This window comes from Oryx dammah, unplaced genomic scaffold (genome assembly GCF_014754425.2).
Source record: "Oryx dammah isolate SB20612 unplaced genomic scaffold, SCBI_Odam_1.1 HiC_scaffold_28, whole genome shotgun sequence".
Taxonomy (NCBI): domain Eukaryota; kingdom Metazoa; phylum Chordata; class Mammalia; order Artiodactyla; family Bovidae; genus Oryx; species Oryx dammah.
Window position 1 is genome coordinate 104744464 of NW_024070212.1, and position 17729 is coordinate 104762192.

Genomic DNA, 17729 nt, shown 5'->3' on the forward strand with positions numbered 1-17729 from the left:
AAATGAACGCTGGGACTCAGGAGGCAGAGGTTCTAACCCTGGTTCTGCCACTGACTTGATCTCTTTACCTCGCTGAACCTCAATTTCCTTATCTGGAAAATAGGGATAAGTATCACGGCAAAACTAATTCATGGGGCTTGGGAGAAATCACATGAAGTAATGTATGTGAAGGTGTCCATAAATATTAAAACAGTGTAAAAGTTAGCTCCTATTGGGGACATCTTTAGTGGTCCAGTGGTGGACTCTGCACTTCCTTGGCAGGGGGCACAGGTTCAGTCCCTGGTGGGAACTAAGGTCCTGCACGGTGTGGCCAAATAAACAAACAAAAGTTAGCTCCTATTACTAGTAAGCTCTATTTCTGTTACTTAGTACTTGCGAAGGTTTAAGCTTACAGGTTTCATGGATAGAAATATCTGGATTCAAGTTCTTTGTTGTTGTTCAGTCGCTAAGTCGTGTCTAATTCTTTGTGACCCCATGGACTGCAACACGCCAGGTCTCCCTGTCCCCCACTGTCTCCTGGAATCTGCCCAAGTTCATGTCCGTTGAATCACTGAGGCCATCCAACCATCTCATCCTCTGTCGCCCTCTTCTTCAGCCTTCAATCTTTCCCAGCAAGTTCTACCACATCATTTACTAGCTGTTTGACCTTGGGGAAGTCACTTAACGTCTTTGAGCCTTGGAATCCTCATCTATAAAAGGGGGATGTAAGAGCAACTACCTCACAAGGTGGTTTGCATGGTCTAAATGAGATCCTGCAGGTAAAGTGCTTAACAGAGTCCGGTATCCAATAAGCACTTCACAAACATCATCTGTTATTACATTCCTGTTCTACTTACCTCCCGGGAATGTTGTAAAGATAAAACGGGGCAACAGATGGGAAGTATTTTCAAAAAGCTAAAGCATGATCTCAATGTTAGGCATGATACAAAGCATGGGTTAGAAAAGGCAGAAATTCTTGATTTCTCCTGTACTGCCTCTGGCAAATATATTTTTTAAAAGTTTAGAAAGTACTAAACTTGAAGACAGACAGACCTAGGTGTAGCTTCTGGTTTGGCCACTTAAAATTGGTGTGATCCGAGGCAAGTCATTTCACTTATCTGAAACTCAGTTTCCCCACCTGCAAAATGGGGGTAATATTTCAGCTTCTAAGTTGCTATCTTAAGAACATAGCAAATGTAAAAAAACTGGCTGGTGCCATACATGGCACCCAAGGCATACGATAAAATGTTCCTTTGCCTATTCTATTCCAAGGAGTTGTAGAAATAACTGGCACAACATGGGGGTGGGGGAGGTGGTACAGAAAGTCCATTTTTCTGGTCAGTTTAGCTACAGGAGGGATCTGAGTGGAAACACAAACACTCTGAGGCCAGCTGGGCTCCACCAGCCAGACTGGGCAGGCTTCCCTCAGCCAGGTCAAGTTCACTTCCCAGAACCATCTGCTATACATGGCCCACCACCCCAGGGCCTCATCAGAGCCCCTGTGCTACATGCCTTCAACCCCAAATCCAGTCCAAGCAAACAGCTCTCACTGGGGCTTCAGGGTCCAAGGAGGGCAGGAAATCATCGCCTTTCCCTCAGGGGGCACCAGCACAGAAGGCTGGGCTGAGACAGGGAGGTGGCCTAAATGTCTGGGCACAGCTCCTCCTGGATTCTGGGAATCTCAGCCTGGAGGCAGCAAGAGGCAGAAACACCTCCTGGGTCACTGGCAGATCCCCATCATAGGCACAGAGTGAGGAGAGATAACAAAAGAAACATCGAATGGTGCAGGAGGCTTCTAGGCAGCCTCCGGCAGGCAGAAGAGCCCTGCCAGGGCACCTCCTGTGCCAGCAGCATTTGGGCCTTCTTCCCCTGGAAGATCAAGAAGGAATCCAGCCCCCGAAAGGAAGAAAGGAAAGGACCTGGGTTCTGGCACAGCTCTGCCTTTTATGCTAGCATGTAACCCCCGTTACCTTCTAGTGTCCGCCTCCCACTTCCGTTAGCCAAGTCAGGTGCATAAGTGACCGCCCCCACCTCGGGGAAATTCGGGTCGTCCTTCCATCTCCATACTCAGCCCAGGGCAGGAAAACGCCCCTCCTCTTGGACCACCTGCTTCCTCCCCGAGACGCCCATTTTACTACAAAGGCCCGCTCAACCAAGGCCTCCAGCCCGAGAACCGGTCTCTCCAGCTCTACCCGGGTCAGTCTCCAGACCCTCGCGGACACCTGTTTGACCTCGCGGCTGTCGCCCCACCCCTCGGTCACCTGAGCCGCTCCATCAATTTCCCATTCCCGGGAGCGCGCACCCACGCCCCCAACCCACTCCAAAGGTCGCAGGCCAGGTCGGCGACTGGCACCTCACCTGCAGCTCTCGGGTGGCTGGCCTTCCCCCCTCACCCCTTCCCCACGGCGGGGGAGGGCGCGCCGAGGGCCAGAGGCGACTGGGGTGGGTCCGCGTGCCCGCCGCGCGCGGCTGACAAAGAGCGGGGCCGCGCCATGCGGACGCGCGACCGGGGACCGATCAGGCGTCCCGGCCAGCGGCCGAGACCCGGAGCCCGGCAGCCACCTTCCCCGCCCGGCCCTGCCCGGCCCCGCAGGTCTCTCGCCCGGCCCAGGAGGGCTCAGTGTCCCATTTTTCCGAAGAACACGCCTCCCTTTGGCCCGGGCAGTGCCCGCCGAGGGAAATCCCGGCGCGCGCTCGGCGATGCCCGCCGCCCACCGCCTGGGCTGCAGGTGCGAGGTCCGGCCGGCCGCGATGCCCGCGTCTGTCAACCAGCCTTCCCGCTGCCGCCCGCTACCCCAGATCAGGCGCGGCCGCCCCGCGCGAGCAGGCACCGCACCCCGGCCGCCGCGGCGCACCCCGAGCTGACGGGCGGGGAGCCCGCCGCCAGCCCCGCGCCCCGCGCCTTACCCTGGGAACCCGTGCGGCAGAGGACCGGCGGCGGCGGAGGCGGCCGGGAAGACGGCGGTGGCGGGGCGCGCCCGGGGCAGGAGCGCAGCGGAGGGGAGCGCCGCCGAGCCGAGGGGAGCGGCTCCCACAATGGCCGAGCTCGCGGCGCCGAGCCCCCCGCCCCCCCCGCCCGCGCGGCGGCGGCTGAAGCGGCGCCGGCGCAGCCGCCCAACTCGCTCCCCCCCCCGCGGCGCCGGCGCCGCCCCCCGCCCCCCGATGCGCGCTCCCCGCCCTGCACCCCACCCGAGGCCGTTTCCGCCTGCCCCGCACGCCCTCCGCACTGACCCCGCGTCCTGTCGCTGCCCCCGGGTCCTCTCTCTGGGTCCTTCCCCCGGTGACTCCTCCCCTACGGCCGCTCGCATCCCCGGGGCCAACTCACACCCCCACATTCCCCGCCCTCGGCTCCGGCGCCCTCTGTGTCCCGGCCCCGCGGCCGCTCGCTGACCCGGGCCTGGCTCACGCGGCCCGCCCCCTTGGAGCTCCTCATCCCTGGTCCCGGGGGCGCTCTCCCAAGCTGCGGGGCTCTCAGCCCGGCCCCGGGCCCGGAACCAGCCCGTTCCCCTGCCTGCTCCCATTTTTTGCCTGCATCCCCTAAACCCATCCATGTTCCGTCTCTGCTCCTAGGGCTTCTGCTCCCCATTCCGAGAGCGCCCTGCCCGTCCACCTACCCGCGGGGCTTCGGGCTTCGGGAACTGAATGTAGGAGGGACCAGAAGGAGGCCCCGTCTTCCCCTCAGGGTGAAAGGCAGAGTGGAACCAGGCCCCAGGAAAAACTCGGACTGGTTTAGACAGCAGCAGCCGCCCCGTTCAGAGCCTTGGAAGAGGCGTCATCCACGGAGAAAACATGTTTTGAGCTCCTTCTGTATGCTCTGCCTAATAATACGGTAAATAAGTGCCTTCCATGCTCTCCTAGTACAGATCCATGACTATGTCCAGAGAAAGAAGGGTATTTGCCTAAAGTCACTTCACTAGTAGGCTGCACAGCAACAGTTACCATTTGGGCGAGCCTCCTGGGAACCGTGCAAGGTGCCTCACCTGGGTCGCACCATGGGTAATCCACACCATGCTGTTCATTCATTCATTCAACAACTATGGACCCCAGACACTGAGTGGAGTGCTAAGGGTACAGTGCTGTGTATGGTCCCTGTCCATTGGCTCCAGGGGGTTAGCAGTAAAGAGGGACAATTAGCTATCAATCATGGCATCCCTTGAGGCAGTGTCAAGATCAATACTTCAATTTCTGGAGGTGGAAACAGATTAGTTGATTTATTCAGTCATCTGGGAAGATTGTAGTCACTCCAAGACTGGAATCCAGTGTCTTCTTCACACCCCACCTCCTGCCCTTGGGGAAATGTGGGTGGGATCAACTTACAGAGGCTCTTGACCTTCAGACTGAGGAATTTGGTCTAAATTAGATGGCTATGAGCTGCCCAGGAAGGTGGAAAGCAGAACAATGAAAGAAACCAAAGATGGATTCAAGGTAGGTGTGGGGGTTGAGAAATGGAGTAGTTCCTGCCATATCAATAAACAGGATGTCACAGTCATCATCAATTCTAGCCCTCCCGGGCAACTGGGAAGGAGAACAAAACCTTTGATGGGCAGTCATCGGGCTGCAGCTACTCCTTAGGGTGAGCACCGAGGAAAAATACAGGATTGCTGGCCCCAGATAGCTGAGATGCATATGAAAGAAATGATTTCAGTCAGCCCAGGCTCTTGCATCTTCCCATACATAGAAAAGCACTAAATTCCTTGAGATGTCTGGTTTTCTTTAATTCATGAAAGTACTCTTGATGTTCAGACTACCTGCCCTTTGTTACAAAATTCTGTATCCCTTGATGCCCCCACACCAACCTCAACCCCTCCTCTTCAAAGAAGTTCTCTTAGGGTTACTTGAGATGCTATCTCGGGGCTTGAAGTCCTAAAAATTCCCACCAAATAAAATATAACTCTCAACTGTTAGGTTGTGACTATTTTTTAAGTTGACAGTAGTTATGCTGAGGGACTACTGCAATGGTCCCAGCAAGAAGTAATGAAGCTCTCATCCTGAAAAGGGACAGTGGGGATGGGAAGGGATGTTTTCCATTCACTGAAACCTTTTAGGTTCTTGTTTGCATTCCCCCATTAAGAAGGGAAAGAAACTGTCATTTGCTAAAGTTTATTAAGGACTAGACAATGCTCTGAGTATTCTGTGTATATTATCTCATTAACTCCTCCCCATAACCTTGTACAGTAAGTATCTTTATTATCCTTATTTTACAAATAAGGAAACAGAGACTTTCAGAGTTTGTGTAACTTACTAAAGCCCACAAAGCAAACTAGTGTTGAGGCTTGGGTTAGAGCCAGGCCTACCTCCAAACCTCATGCTCTAACCACCAGTCTCCGCTGTCTGCTGCTGTTGTCAGTCACTCAGTCATGTCCAACTCATTTGCGACCCCATGGACTGTAGTCTACCAGGTTCCTCTGTCCATGGGATTTCCCAGGCAAGGACGCTGGAGTAATTTGTCATTTCCTTCTCCCCTCCACTGTCTGAAGCCAAGGCAAAGAACCCAAGTCCTTTGATTCAGTCAAGTGTTCTTTTCCTTGAGCTACATATAACGCTAAGACTTGCAGAGAAAGGTCAGGAGTCCATAGTTGTAAACTAACCAGTACCTGGACTAATAGTGCCAGTCCCCGTGTAGGATGTCTCTCCACAGAAGCCTGTAGAGGCCTCAGGCCGGGAGAATTCTCCAGCCTGATTCCAAGTTCCTTTATGGCTGAGACACAAAGCTGAAGAGGTGATAAAGGAATCGTTCTCAGCTTAGAAATGAATGCAGTAGTCTTTCCCCGGTGAGGGCAGAACACGGGTGCCAAGGGGGAAGACCAGCTGAACGCATAACCAGAGTGTGGGGAGCCTGGGGATGAAGCTGAGTCACCTCAGGGGCAGGATCTGCCTTGCAAGGCCAGCTGAGGGGAACCCTTGGGGGAGGGCTGTCGAGTGCCTAGGATGCCTGCAGTCCCTGCCTCTCTAACTGGAGAACATGGACAGGTTTTGCTCCCCTCCAGTCTCAGTGTCCTTCCCAAACCTGACCACCAGTCTTGTCCTGAATTGTTCATGCCGTGGGCTATGAGAAGGTGGAGCTTCCAGAAACTTCTGGACTTAGGACATTTGGTTGTGTCTCCCTGAGGCTCTAGTTCCAGCAGTGCTAGCCTGCCTGGGGTTGAGCTGCTGGTGCCATGTGTCAAGCTCTTTGCAGCTGGCAGCTGGCCAGTAACCTTGGGCTCCTGGGCTTCAATTCATTTTAGCAACTTTTTATTGAGGAATACTATGTGCTGGAGACAGTTTTGAGTGCTGTTGGGAGCACAGATGTGAATCCGATCAGGTCTTTGTCCTTGAGGAGTCAGAGGGTGATAGAGGGGACAGGCACTTAAAAATGATTCCCTTCTGGACTTCTCCAGTGGTCCAGTGATTGAGACCACACACTTCCATTCCACTGCTGGGGATTCAGGTTTGATCTCTGACTGGAGAAGTTCCACATACTGAGCAGGGTGGCCCAAAAAAAAAAAAAAATTATTCCCTTCTATCAATAAAATTTCCTCTGAGCCTGATAAGTATTCTCCTTTACTGCCCTTTATTTCACTAACTAAAGGTCTCTGCTAATTTCCTCCAGAAATTAGTGGCCTTGGAACTAGGGGACCTTATACCCCATACATTTGGGCAGGGTTCTTTCCTTGGAGGGGTGACGAAACAACTTTTTGTCCTGTTTGGAGTCCCGAACTAGGTTCCCAGATTACTACTTGGGCCACCAGCTTTCCAGACACATCGGAAGAATGACATGTATTCTAACCTATCCATAAAGCAAACCCTCATTAAGCATTAACTCAGCATCAAGCACTAAGGTTTGTGCTGATTCATTTTTAAAATGAACCAGGGACTTCCCTGGTGGTCTAATGGTTGAGACTCTGCACTCCGAAAGCAGGGGGCCCAGGTTTGATCCCTGGTCAGGGAACTTGATCCCACATGTTGTAACTAAATATCCTACATGTTGCAACTAAGACCTGGCACTGCCAAATAAACAAATAAAAATATAAAAAAAAAATAAAATAAAATGAACCAGACAAGCATGACCCCTGTCCTTGTATTGCTCACAGTCTAGGTGGGAGATAGACAAGCAAAAGGGCAGTTATACCTCCACTGATTCATGCTGCGATGGGGAAAGTACAGGATATACCCTGGAAGGGAAAACAGAGAAGGAACACTTTGTAGAAGCTCGAGGCCAGGTATTCTTACCAAGCGTTTCACCTTTGTTCTTCTAGGTCTTCATGCCCATGGAAATTTTCACTGGAAAGTTTCAGGGAAAAGCTGTTCAACATTGACTTTTCCCTCCACTGTTGCCCTCTCTCCCCACCTGCTCCTCTGGACTCTCTGGAATCAGACAGGTGTCTGACTGAAGGTGAAGATGAAACATGAGCCTGTGTAGAGGCTGGAGCCCTGTAAAGTCAAGTATCCAAACAGAGGAAATAGCCTAGAATCCCCAAGCTGGGAGAGACCTTAGAGATTTCTAAGCTCTGCGTAGAGTGTTTCCCCTCTGATCTTTCTCTGATTCCCCCAGCCATACACGGATGACTTCCAGACGCATGTACCATCTGCAGCTTAGTTCTCATCTCTTTCCTCCTAGCTCCAGACTCACATCCAGTGGCTACCTTGACATCCCCACCCCTACCTGAGGCACCTCAAACTCAAAGTGTGGAAATTTGATATCTGCCCTGACCACCCTCAAAACTGCTCCTCTGCCATCTTGGCCATCTCAAAAAACAGCTCTACTACCTGCCATTTAGTCAAGTCAAAGATCTAGTAGTTACTCTTGATTTTTCTTTCTTTTATCCCCCTTATACCTGTCAGAAAGGTCTGACAAGCTACCTCCAATAATGTATTCTGAATTCAATCATTTCTTCCACTTTTCTCTTACTCAGTTCAGTTTAGTCGCTCAGTTGTGTCCGACTCTTTGTGACCCCATGAATCGCAGCACGCCAGGCCTCCCTGTCCATCACCAGCTCCCGGAGTTCACTCAGACTCACGTCCATCGAGTCGGTGATGCCATCCAGCCATCTCATCCTCTGTCGTCCCCTTCTCCTCCTGCCCCCAATCCCTCCCAGCATCAGAGTCTTTTCCAATGAGTCAACTCTTTGCATGAGGTGGCCAAAGTATTGGAGTTTCAGCTTCAACATCATTCCTTCCAAAGAACACCCAGGACTGATCTCCTTTACGAGGGACTGGTGGATCTCCTTGCAGTCCAAGGGACTCTCAAGAGTCTTCTCCAACACCACAGTTCAAAAGCATCAATTCTTCGGCACTCAGCCTTCTTCACAGTCCAACTCTCACATCCATACATGACTACTGGAAAAACCATAGCCTTGACTAGACAGACCTTAGTTGGCAAAGTAATGTCTCTGCTTTTGAATATGCTATCTAGGTTGGTCATAAATTTTCTTCCAATTTTTTAATGCCTTAATCCATTGCTCACCTGGACAACTGGGCTTACCTTCCAAATCACCTCCATTTCCACTCTTACTCCCACCCCCATTTCAATCCAAGAAGCACCCAAAGTGAATCTTTTTAAACATAAATCATGTCATGGGCAGTTCCAATTTGCACTTAGAATAAAATGATCCATAACACTTTATACAATCTAGTCCTTGCTTAGACCTAATCTTTAGATTGCTTGGTCACTGGACTCCAACAAATCAGATCACCTTCGTCTTCCTCTAATAGACGAATCTCGTTCTCATTTGGGGCTTTGCAGAACTGTTCTGGTTGCCTACAACTACCCCCTGCCTAAATGCTTTGTATAACTGGAGTCTTTTTCATTATCCAAGACTCATTTTATGAATCACCTTCACAAAGAGGCCTTCTTTGACCACCTGTCTAATGTAGCCCTCTCATTTAAACCTTATTTTATTTCCTTCATAACACTTGTCACTTTTCCACCGTCTTGCTCGTGTGTTTACTTGTTGATTTTCTGTCTCCTTCTCCAGGATGCTTCATGAGTGGGGGGACCATGTCTGTGCTCTTCACTGCTGTATCCCTACAGTGCAGGTCACATGGTAAGCTTTCAACAGATACTTGTCAGATGAACAAAAGAATAATCCAATGAATCAATGAAGTGAGGACAGCAGAGGAAGAGACTTAGCATCAGAGAGATTCAGTGAATACAAAGACCTGAAGTTGAGACGATAAGGCACTCAGAAAATGGAAGAAGTTCAGAATAATTGACATGAAGAGTGCTAGGGGGTAAGTTGTCCAAAATGAAGCTGGAGAAGTGGTTGGGAGAGATCATGTGGAATGCTGTGCTTTCACATTTGTTCATCTTATAGCTAAAAGTTTGTGCCCTTTCACCAACCTTTCCCTATTTCCCCTACCCTCTAGTCCCTGAAATCGCTTTTCTACTCTTTCTTTCTATGAGTTTGACTTCTTTATCTTCTTTTTTAGATTCTACACATAGTGCTGCTGTACACTATTTGTCTTTGTCTGGTTTATTTCACTCAGTAAAATGCCCTCAGGGTCCATCCCTGTTGTCATAAATGGCAGGATTCCTTATTTTTCATGGGTGAGTAATATTCCCACATATATATATGATATATATCACATATAGCAATAGATGAATGGATAAAGATGATGTGATATCACACATCATCTTTATCCATTCATCTATTGATGGCCACTCAGATGGTTTCCACATTTTGGCTATTGTAACTAATGCTGCAATGAACACAGGAGTGAAGTTATCTCTTTTATTTTTTATTTTCATTTCCTTTGCATGTATACCTAGAAGTGAGACTGCTGTATCATATGACAGTTTTATTTTTAATTTATTTACTACACCAGGTCTTACTTGTAACACACAGGATCTTTGATCTTCCTTGCAACATGCAGGATCTTTTTTTTTTTAGTTGTGGCCTGTGAAATCTAGTTCCCTGACCAGGGATCAAACTCAGGCCTCCTGCACTGGGAGTGCAGAGTTTTAACCACTAGGCCACCAGGGGAGTCCCCCATTCTAACATTTTAAACAGGGGAGGACTTTGTCCTGTATGCATTCTAGAAAAAAAAATCACTATAGGTACTGTAGGAGAATAGACTACAAGGAGGCTAAGTTGAGTGTGAGAAAGCCACCAATAGGTGCCAGTTAGAAGCCATTTAAACATGTCCTGGCAAGACAAGCTCTTGGACAAGAGTGATAGTGGTGAAAATGGGGAGAAGTGCATGGAATCGAAGGCATATAGAATGGCACCAATGGGACTTACAGATGAACTAGATTTAGAGGATGAGGGAGAAGAGATGCCAAGAGTGACTTCCAGATTTCTGTCTCAGGCAGATTAATGGTGTCCTTCTCTAAGGTTACATAGAAAGAAGAGCAGGTTTGGGAGAAAGATGCTGTGTTCATTTTTAGACATGTTCCCTTTGAAGTGTCCTTGGCCTACATAGTAGAGTTGGAGTAGTATGATGGAGTAGCCATCATAGTCAACAAAAGAGTCCGAAATGCAGAACTTGGATGCAGTCTCAAAAATGACAGAATGATCTCTGTTTGTTTCTAAGGCAAACCATTCAATATCACAGTAATCCAAGTCTATGCCCTGACCGGTAATGCTGAAGAAGCTGAAGTTGAACGGTTCTACGAAGACCTACAAGACCTTCTAGAACTTACACCCCCAAAAGATGTCCTTTTCATTATAGGGGACTGGAATGCAAAAGTAGGAAGCAAGAAACACCTGAAGTAACAGGCAAATGTGGCCTTGGAGTACAGAATGAAGCAGGGCAAAGGCTAATAGAGTTTTGCCAAGAGAACGCACTGGTCATAGCAAACATCCTCTTCCAACAACACAAGAGAAGACTCTACACATGGACATCACCAAATGGTCAATACCAAAATCAGATTGATTATATTCTTTGCAGCCAAAGATGGAGAAGCTCTATACAGTCAGCAAAAATAAGACTGGGAGCTGACTGTGGCTCAGATCATGAACTCCTTATTACCAAATTCAGACTTAAATTTCAGAAAGTAGGGAAAACCACTAGACCATTGAGGTGTGACCTAAATCAAATCCCTTACAATTATACAGTGGAAGTGACAAATAAATTCAAGGGATTAGATGTGATAGAGTACCTGAAGAACTATGGATGGAGGTTCATGGCATTGTGCAAGAGACAGGGATCTAGACCATCCCCAAGAAAAAGAAATGCAAAAAGGCAAAATGTTTGTCTGAGGAGGGCTTACAAATAGAAAAGAAGAGAAGTGAAAGGCAAAGGAGTAAAGGAAAGATATACCCATTTAATGTAGAGTTCCAAAGAATAGCAAGGAGAGATAAGAAAGCCTTCCTTAGCGATCAAGGCAAAGAAATAGAGGAAAACAATAGAATGGGAAACACTAGAGATCTCTTCAAGAGATTTAGAGATACCAGGGAAACATTTCATGCAAAGGTGGGCTCAATAAAGGACAGAAATGGTATGGACTTAACAGAAGCAGAAGATATTAAGAAGTGGCAAGAATACACAGAAGAAGTATACAAAAAAGATCTTCACAACCCAGATAATCATGATGGTGTGATCACTTACCTAGAGCCAGACATCCTGGAATGTGAAATCAAGTGGGCCTTAAGAAGCATCACTATGAACAAAGCTAGTGGAGGTGATGGAATCCCAGTTGAGCTATTTCAAATCCTGAAAGATGATACTGTGAAAGTGCTACACTCAATATGCCAGCACATTTGGAAAACTCAGCAGTGGCCACAGGACTGGAAAAGGTCAGTTTTCATTCCAATCCCAAAGAAAGGCAATGCCAAAGAATGTTCAAACTATCACAAAATTGCACTCTTCTCACATGCTAGTAAAGTAATGTTCAAAATTCTCCAAGCCAGGCTTCAAAAGTACATGAACTGTGAACTTCCAGATGTTCAAGCTGGATTTAGAAAAGGCAGAGGGACCAGAGATCAAGTTTCCAACATCTGCTGGATCATCAAAAAAGCAAGGGAGTTCCAGAAAAACATCTACTTCTGCTTTATTGACTATGCCAAAGTCTTTGGCTGTATGGATCACAACAAACTGTGGAAAATTCTTAATGAGATGGGAATACCAGACCACCTGACCTGTCTCTTGAGAAGTCTGTATGGAGGTCAGGAAGCAACAGTTAGAACTGGACATGGAACAACAGACTGCTTCCAGATAGGAAAAGAAGTACATCAAGGCTGTATATTGTCACCCTGCTGATTTAACTTATATGCAGAGTACATCATGAGAAACACTAGGCTGGATGAAGCACAAGGTGGAATCAAGATTGCCAGGAGAAATATCAGTAACCTCAGATATGCAGATGACACCACCTTTATGGCAGAAAGCAAAAAAGAACTAAAGAACCTCTTGATGAAAGTGAAAGAGGAGAGTGAAACAGTTGGCTTAAAACTCAATATTCAGAAAACGAAGATCATGGCATCTGGTCCCATCACTTCATGGGAAATAGATGGGGAAACAGTGGAAACAGTGTCAGACTTTATTGTTTTGGGCTCCAAAATCACTGCAGATGGTGACTGCAGCCATGAAATTAAAAGATGCTTGTTCCTTGGAAGAAAAGTTATGACCAACCTAGATAGCATATTAAAAAGCAGAGACATTACTTTGCCAACAAAAGCCCATCGAGTCAGAGCTATAGTTTCTCCAGTAGTCATATATGGATGTGAGAGTTGGACTATAAAGAAAGCTGAGCACTGAAGAATTGATGCTTTTGAACTGTGGTGTTGGAGAAGACGCTTGAGAGTCCCTTCCACTGCAAGGAGATCCAACCAGTGAATCCAAGAGGAAATCAGTCCTGAATATGCATTGGAAGGACTGATGCTGAAGCTGAAGCTCCAATATTTTGGCCATATGATGCGAAGAACTGACTCATTTGAAAAGACCCAGATCTTGGGAAAGATTGAAGGCTGGAGAAGAAGGGGACGACAGAGGATGAGATGGTTGGATGGCATCACCAACTCAATCGACATGAGTTTGGGTGAACTCCAGGAGTTGGTGAGAGACATGAGGCCTGGCGTACTGCAGTCCATGGGGTTGCAAAGAGTTGGACACCACTAAGCAAATGAACTAACTGTCTGGCCTACACAGTAGAGATCCCCAGGCCTGGAGTTCAGAAGAAAGGCCAGGGCTGGAGCTAGATTCCCAAACTGTCTGCATAAGGATGGAAGCTGAATCCATGTTGTACTCATCCAGAGCAAGTGTTAAGAGTGAGGAGAGAAGACTGAGGACAGAGCCCTGAGCTGGACCAACAATTGAGAGTTAGGTGGAAGAGAAGAACCCAGAGAGGCAGGAGAAAAGCTAGGGGAATCAAGGAACAATGGAGAGGCCGTGTTCAGTAAGAAGGGAGTGACTGAAAAGTTGAATCTGAAGGGATTTCTTTGGTGATCCAGTGGCTGAGACCCCAAGCTCCCAATGCAGGGGACCTCGGTTCAATCCCTGGTCAGGGAACTAGCTCCCATATGCTGCAATTATTAATATCATTTCAGAATGCAATGCATGTAAAAAGAATCCATTAGATATTAAAATTCTTTTTGTGAACTGAGTTCTCAAAATCCTATGTGCATTTTACACTTGTGGCCCATCTCAATTTGGAAGAGCCACATTTCAGGTACTCAGGAGCCACCAGGGGCAAGTAGATTCTGCGTTGTTCAGTGAAGAAGAGTGTCTCAGGCAGAACAAACAGCAAGTGCAAAAGTGCTGAGGCAGGAGTAGCAAGAATAAGTTTTGTTTGTTAGAGGAGAGCCAAGAGGCTCAGAAGGGAGCGAGGGGTGGCGGGATGGACGATGAAGCTGGCTGGAGAGAAGGGCAGGGCCCCTAGGAGGCCCAGTTCAGAGCAGCGTGAGCCTCATTCCGAGTGTGACGGGAAACCGCTAAGGGGCACTGAGGGCCATTGCGCCACGAAGTGCGGGGCAGGCATTCCCTGCCAGTGTACTCTTCCAGCGACGGGAGGCAGGGTGCAGCCCTCTATACCTCTTCTGCTGCACAGGCAAACCAGCTCCCTCTCCAGTCTCTCATTCGCAGACCAGAGCCCCAGAGACATCGAAGGCCTGCAACAGAGTGCACAGCGAGCCTTCTCTTGTTCTTGGGGTTGGGTAGGAGCAGGATCAGCAAACTCTTGCCGGGAGAAGCCAGGCCGAAGTGAGCTGAGGAGTAGTGGGAAGGTGATGAAGGGTGTGGCAGTGAAGGGCTGCAGGAATGGGAGGGTAGTGACAGAGGGGATATGGGAGTGGGAGTTTGTTTGCTTATGTTTTTTAAGCAGAGAAAGATCTGGGCATGTTCAACTGTTATTATAGGTTTATTTTTTTGGCTGCACTGGGTCTTCTTTCTGGCACTCAGGTTTAGTTGCCCCACGGATGTGGGATTTTACTTCCCTGACCAGGGATGGCATGCATACCCCCTGCATTGCACAATGGTTTCTAAACCACTGGACCACCGAGGAAGTCTCCTTGCTCAACTATTGATCTGAAAGAAGTAACAAAAAGGAAGAAATCGGAAAGAATGCCATCCACGCGAGTTTCCTAAAGAGGCGGCCAGGGACAGAGGAGTGGAGGAAGGGCAAGCAGGGATGTAGGTAGGGGACTTGCGGGCAGGCTTGGATGCCTCTGTTCCAGTCTCTCGTTGCCCCTGTACCTTCACCATCTGGGTTCCTGGGACCTGCGTGCTGCCTCAGCCCTGCTGGCCGCTCTTCTTTGCTAGTTGCTCTCAGACCTCCCACCCCACCCCCCACACACACCAGACCAGAGACGATGCTGGCAAGGGGAGCTGCCCACCATCTGCCACTTCTCCGTCCGTTTTGAGCGGATGTGCTCCAGCTAGGGACGGCTGCTTAGAGCCTGCTTCTCCTTGACACTCTTCTATTCTCTTGTCCCAGTTCCTGGATGCTGACTCACTCTCCCTCCCAAGCCCTCTGTACAAGGCTCCTGGTTCTGACATACAAAGCTCAAACATTTACCATGTGTTAAATGCTTACTGCTCAGATAGGGTGACTTATGCTATGCACATACCAGTATATTCAATCCTTACAGCCCTACAAGATAGGTATTGTCATCGTCCCATTTTTACAGACGTGGAAATTAGGGCTCAAGGATAAATGGCTTGTGCCAGGTCTCGTAGCTTGTAAGCACCATGTGGAAGATATGTCCCAAGTCATAAGGTCCCCAAACTGACTTCCTTCTATGATGCCACACTGTCTTTTAAGTGTCAGGAATAAAGACAGATATTTGTAGATCTTTTCTCATGTGGGCGATGGGCTGAGGACATAAGCAGTGGAAAATGGAGCTCAGCCATGGGATCTGGTTCCAAGGGAAACTGTAAGTTCTACGAAGGCGATCTGTGCCTGTTCGGTCACACCCTCCCTGTCCAGAATGCCATGTGGCAATTATAGTGCTTAATATTGATCGAATGAATGGATGTATAAACTCTAGCCTCTGAAAGGGCTGGTCAAAGCCCTGAGGTGAAATCAGACAAGAGGGACTTCCCTGATGATAGAGTCACTAAGACTTCTCAATCTCAATACAAAGCCTTCATGGTCAGAGGACTAGATCCCACATGCTGCAACTAAGACTTCTATGCCGAAACGAAGATTGAAGATCCTGCGTGCCACAGCTAAGATCCAGCACTGATGTGGGCTTGATCACTGGATTGGGAAGATCGCCTGAGAAGGAAATGGCAACCCACTCCAGTATTCTTGCCTGGGAAATCCCATTGACAAGCTACAGTCCATGGTGTGGCAAAGAATCAGACACGATTGAGCACATGGTAACTATGAAAGTGAAAGTCACACAGTCGTGTCCGACTCTTCACGATCCCACGGACTGTACAGCCCACAGAAATCTCCAGCCAGAATACTGGAGTGGGTAGTCTTTCCCTTCTCCAGGAGATCTTCCCAACCAAGGGGTCAAACCCAGGGCTCCTGCATTGCAGGCAGATTCTTTATGCGCTCAGCCACAAGGGAAGCCCACATGGTAACCATATATATGCATATATATATAGTTGTTTAGTTGCTAAGTATATATATACTTAGCTATATATATATCAGTTCAGTTCAGTTCAGTTGCTCAGTCGTGTCCGACTCTTTGCGACCCCATGAATCGCAGCACGCCAGGCCTCCCTGTCCATCACCAACTCCCGGAGTTCACTCAGACTCACGTCCATCGAGTCAGTGATGCCATCCAGCCATCTCATCCTCTGTCATCCCCTTCTCCTCCTGCCCCCAACCCCTCCCAGCATCAGAGTCTTTGCCAATGAGTCAACTCTTCGCATGAGGTGGCCGAACTACTGGAGCTTCAGCTTCAGCATCATTCCTTCCAAAGAAATCCCAGGACTGAGCTCCTTCAGAATGGACTGGTTGGATCTCCTTGCAGTCCAAGGGACTCTCAAGAGTCTTCTCCAACACCACAGTTCAAAAGCATCAATTCTTCAGCGCTCAGCCTTCTTCACAGTCCAACTCTCACATCCATACATGACCACAGGAAAAACCATAGCCTTGACTAGACGGACCTTAGTTGGCAAAGTAATGTCTCTGCTTTTCAATATGCTATCTAGGTTGGTCATAACTTTTCTTCCAAGGAGTAAGCATCTTTTAATTTCATGGCTGCAGTCACCATCTGCAGTGATTTTGGAGCCCCATAAAATCAAGTCTGACACTGTTTCCACTGTTTCCCCGTCTGTTTCCCATGAAGTGATGGGACCGGATGCCATGATCTTCGTTTTCTGAATGTTGAGCTTTAAGCCAACTCTTTCGCTCTCCTCTTTCACTTTCATCAAGAGGCTTTTTAGCTCCTCTTCACTTTCTGCCATAAGGGTGGTGTCATCTGCATATCTGAGGTTATTGATATTTCTCCCGGCAATCTTGATTCCAGCTTGTGTTGCTTGTGTTTCAGTCCAGCGTTTCTCACGATGTACTCTGCATAGCAGTTAAATAAGCACGGTGACAATATACAGCCTTGACGTACTCCTTTTCCTATTTGGAACCAGTTTGTTGTTCCATGTCCAGTTCTAACCGTTGCTTCTAGGTGCCCAATATGCTACTGGAGATGAGTGGAGAAATAACTCCAGAAAGAATGAAGGGATGGAGCCAAAGCAAAAACAATACCCAGTTGTGGATGTGACTAGTGATTGAAGCAAGATCCGATGCTGTAAAGAGCAATATTGCATAGGAACCTGGAATGTCAGGTCCATGAATCAAGGCAAATTGGAAGTGGTCAAACAAGAGATGGCAAGGGTGAACGTCTACATTCTAGGAATCAGCAAGCTAAAATGGACTGGAATGGGTGAATTTAACTCAGATGACCATTATATCTACTACTGTGGACAGGAATCCCTCAGAAGAAATGGAGTAGCCATCATGGTCAACAAAAGAGTCCAAAATGAAGTATTTGGATGCAATCTCAAAAACGACCGAATGATCTCTGTTTGTCTCCAAGGCAAACCATTCAATATCACAGTTATCCAAGTCTATGCCCCAACCAGTAATGCTGAAGAAGCTGAAGTTGAACGGTTTTATGAAGACCTACAAGACCTTTTAGAACTAACACCCAAAAAAGATGTCCTTTTCATTATAGGGGACTGGAATGCAAAAGTAGAAAGTCAAGAAACACCTGGAGTAACAGGCAAATTTGGCCTTGGAATGCGGAATGAAGCAGGGCAAAGACTAATAGAGTTTTGCCAAGAAAATGCACTGGTCATAGCAAACACCCTCTTCCAACAACACAAGAGAAGACTCTACACATGGACATCACCAGATGGTCAACACCGAAATCAGATTG